This window comes from Nicotiana tomentosiformis, chromosome 4 (assembly GCF_000390325.3).
Source record: "Nicotiana tomentosiformis chromosome 4, ASM39032v3, whole genome shotgun sequence".
NCBI lineage: Eukaryota > Viridiplantae > Streptophyta > Magnoliopsida > Solanales > Solanaceae > Nicotiana > Nicotiana tomentosiformis.
The window spans coordinates 59982215-59986781 of NC_090815.1; positions in this window are offsets into that span (position 1 = coordinate 59982215).

Here is a 4567-nt window from a genome sequence, read left to right on the forward strand (position 1 = left end):
CTTAGATATTGGATTTGATATTTGGCAGTATTTAGCCCTCATAAAGTTTCCCCAAAGTGACTTTTTAGTTCTAAATAACCACCATTATTTGTACTCCAAGGATTTACAAACATCTTCCATTGTTTTGAAGCCAATTCTTCCGTCACTCACTTGGAATGCTAGTGTTTTCCATGAGGAGCAGTAGTATTTGGCTTTGTCATTCTCCATTCCCTAGAAAAAGGTAGCAGACAGTTTTTGTATTCGTTTTAGAACAACTTTATGAGGAGAAAAAGCTGACAAAAGGTGTATGGGTATTGATTGTAACACATTTTTAATCAAAGTAGCCTTGCCTCCATAGGATAGAAAGCTGTTATGCTAGCCTTTGATTCTGTTAACTATTTTAGCCACCATGTAATTGAAGTGCACAATTTTTTTCCTACCTGTATACATAGGGCATCCTAAGTATGTGAGAGAGGATTCTTTCTTGCTTAATCAAGTTACCTGATGTACTCTTCTCACTGTGTTATTGAATGTAGAAGGGGTAGTCATGAAATGACTCTTATGTCTGTTGATTTGTTGGCCAAATTTGTCTTCATAACTACTGAGAGTCTCCATGACTTTCTATAAGGAAGTTCTGGCCCCAGAAGTAAAAATTATAATGTCATCAGCAAAACTCAGATGATTAATCTGAGGGCCTCCTCTTTCCATGTAGAAACAATTGAAGAACTGGTCATAGGTTAAAGTGTTGAGCATTCAGGATAGATGTTTAGCACCAATGATAAAAAAGATGGTGCCAATGTATCTCCTTGTTTCAGGCCCCTTGTTTAGTGGAAAAAACCCATCCGGTGCCATTAATAATGACCGAGTACCAATTATTGGACATGGTTCTCCAAATCATATCAATGATCATCTCATTGGAGTCCATTCTTCTCAGCATTATGCAGGTAAAACCCCAGGAAACTCTGTCAAAAGCTTTAGCCATGTCAAGATTGATGACCGCATTTGAACCTATATTGGGTTTTTGATCCCATAAATAATCTCCTGAGCCAACATTATATTTTCCGAGATGCTTCTACCTTTGACAAAACTTGTCTGGTTAGCAGAAATGATTGTAGGAAGGATAGGTGCCATTCTAGAGCTTATGACTTTGGAGATGATTTTGTTGATAAAGTTGTTGAGACTAATTGGCCTAAACTATGTTAAGGAATTTGGGAAGTCCACCTTGGGAAGTAGGACTAGGCAATCACTAGTCATGTATCTTGGCATGGTAACAAACCAAAAGAAATCCAATACCACATTCGATAGATCAAATTTAAAGATATTCCAACACGATTGGAAGAATTTTCCATTCATTCTATCAGGACCAGCAGCACTATTAGGATTCATGGAAAACATTTCTTTAAGTTCTGCCATAGTGGGATCCTTAGCAATTAGCTCAGTATCTTTCTTTGTTATCATGGAAGGAATATAGGACAATAGGTCTTCTCTGATGGCACCTCCTATTTGGGTGAAGAGATTTTGAAAGTAGCTGCATGCTGCTATACCAATAGCTTCATCACCCTGAATCCATTCATCATCCTCTTTGATTTTATGAATGATCAATTTCCTTCTTCTGCCTCTGATCAGACTGTGAAAATACTTGGAGTGAGTATCCTCTTCTGTAAACCATTGTAGCTGAGTTTTCTATTTCAGGATGGATTCTTCTAACTTCATGTATCTCACATATTGATACTGAAACTCATGATATGCTTCTCTGTTAGAATCATCATTTGTTTGAGCATAATTCACCTCAGTCTGCTTCAGGTTTTGTTCATACTCCTTTGCCTTTTGAAAGATGTCCCCATACTATTGCCTGGAACATGTACTTAAATCACCAGAATTTTCTTTAAATTTCTGATGAAATATCCACATAGCATTGCCATTGACCTCTTTATCCCAGACTTCCGGATGAAGTATCTTCTACCAGAGTCTGGTCTCACTTTCATCTCCATAAGTAGAGGATTATGATCTGATCCTGCTGACGATAGATGGGTGATAGCTAATGGTAGGGTAAGATATCAACCAGTTATCTTTGATCAGACCTCTGTCTAGTCTGTTCCAAACTATTGAGCATTGACCCATTCCATTCGACCAGGTGAACCTCTTTCCAGAGAAACCTAGGTCCACAAAACCACAATCTTCAATCATGCTTAAAAATTCCAGACTCTTGTTCATCTGGTAGGGAAGGCCTCCAACTTTCTCTTCTATGGATGTGATCACCTTGAAGTCCCCAATGACATGCCATACGATTGTGCATGTCATGGATTTCTATCTTAGAACCTTCCAAAGAGGTCTTCTCAGAGCTATTTTCCATTTGGCATAGATTATAGTTATTTGAATTGGTTTCACTGCTTCAGTGTGTTGTAACTCCATGGTCAGCTATTGCTCATCCTGGTCAATAACATTGCCTGTGAATTCTTGATCCGAGAATACCTAGATTTTATTATTGACATTGGAAGATGAATTTTGCATGGATAGCTGTAGTCTATAATGGTTGATGAGTGTCATCAAGAAATGGCTCCAACACTACAATAAAGGATAATTTATGAAGTTGCTTCAAGGTTTTGAGTCTTTCAATGGCCCATTTAGTTCTGATACCTCTTGCTTTCCATATGATCGTACAAATCATAAAAATTGCTTAATAGTTGGTATTTTTGGTGTTACTTTAGAACTGCTTGCTCTGCTTCTAGTGAAAGAGTAAGATGTGTTACCTCTAGGTGACAGGCCATGAGATTCAACCATATTTTCAAGATCAGAAACTCCATTGATAGCATTGAGTAGTTGATTAGATGTGTCTTCTGCCTCCATATCATCACTATGTTCATCATCTGTCATTTCTTTAATATTACTTTCATTTTAAGATTGTATGTGATTATACTTATCCTCTTCCATTCAACCATGTTGGTCAGTCCATTGGATAGACTGAGTAGGTGGAATTATAGCTGCTATCAGAATTCTGGCTTCTATTTGGGAGTGTGAATGTGCATTCTGTAGTACTCCCCAACATGAGGAGTGAGCACTGACTCCTTCATCCTAATATCAGATGGGACCTTCATTTGAAGACTTTGAGGATTAGAGTCAATAAAGTGTACTTAGGTGCGGCTTGTGTACTAGAACCCTTCTGTTTTCTCATTTGCCTTCTTTTTTTTTCTGACTAGGATTACTCTTTCATTTTGTTATCACATCTTCAGGAGGCTGTGGATCTATTCCTTTGACTGTCATGTCATTGTGATTCCCTTCAATGGAAGTGGAGATCACACAATTTCTGCCTCTTCTTGGATTTATCACTAAGAATATGTCAATTGATCAAGGGTTGCAAATGATGTATATTCATTAAGACTCTCATCATGAGAAGTCTCCCGACCATTCTTCCTTCCCTTAAACTTTTCATCATAATTACTTCTTGATTGAACATTGGTTGAAGGGATTATTTGATCCTTCACATTTTCAACCTGAACAACCTCCTGATCATCCTTCCTTCCATCATTACTTCCACCATGTAGGTTGTGATTGGTGATCTGACTATGAATCACAGGTTCACCACTCCTCTCCTGAGTAACAGCATGATTGTTAGTGGTTGTACCTGCAGCTGGTCCTGCTTGTTGATTGTTTTGTTGTTTTGGAATGTATATAGCTTGGGTTTTCTTGGAGTGATTTCCTTAGCTTCAGCTGTAGGGAATCCTTTGAACCTTGATATGGCTACCATAAATAAAACTAGACCTAGTTGTGCTAGGGTAAAAGTTCTAGTTAATCTTCTTGTTGATTTACCTAAAATGGTTAGAATGGATATTGAGAATAAAGCAACAAGAGAGACAAAGACAGAATGGGTAAAGATCCAATATGATATGCTGCCTAAATATTTCAAAACGTGTAAGTTGCAAAGACATGATGAGTTTCAGTGCTGGAGCTTACATCCAGAGTTGTTTGTGGACAAGGACATGCTAAATAGGCTATGAATGATGCTGATCAGAACAAAGGTAATCAACAACCTTTGATGTTTCTGTCAAGTGGTAAGGTTGAGGGTAATATAGATGGTAATTCAAAGGAGCAGTGGCAAGAAGTTAAAGACAATCGAGTTAAGGCTATTATTAATCAGACTGAAGCTCAAGGAAATACTGGAAAAAAAATAGTTCTAATAAATCATAGTGAAGGGCAACAGGTTCATGTGGGAAATAGAGTAAACAATGGTGGAAAACAAAATGAAGTTCAAAGGAAAACTGGGAAGGAAATTGTGCCAGTAGAGCAAGGAGTAAATAAACAAATTCAAATGGGAAACAAATTTGCAGTCTTAGAAGTGATATATGAGGAAGAAGAAACTGATAATCAGCTGGTATTTGTGGGAGAAAAGGTTCAACAAAGTCCAAGGCCTGCAGTAACTGGGAACTAGAAGTCAATTGAACGAAGTCAAAAATCCAATCCTAATAATGCTGGAAAATTAAATCCAGCAGCTCCAGTTTTTAATCCTAGCCCAGCTAGGATTGTCTCTACGAATGGGTGTGTGGATACGAGTCCTAATGGGAAAAGGAATGATGAATCTAGAAATAAGGAA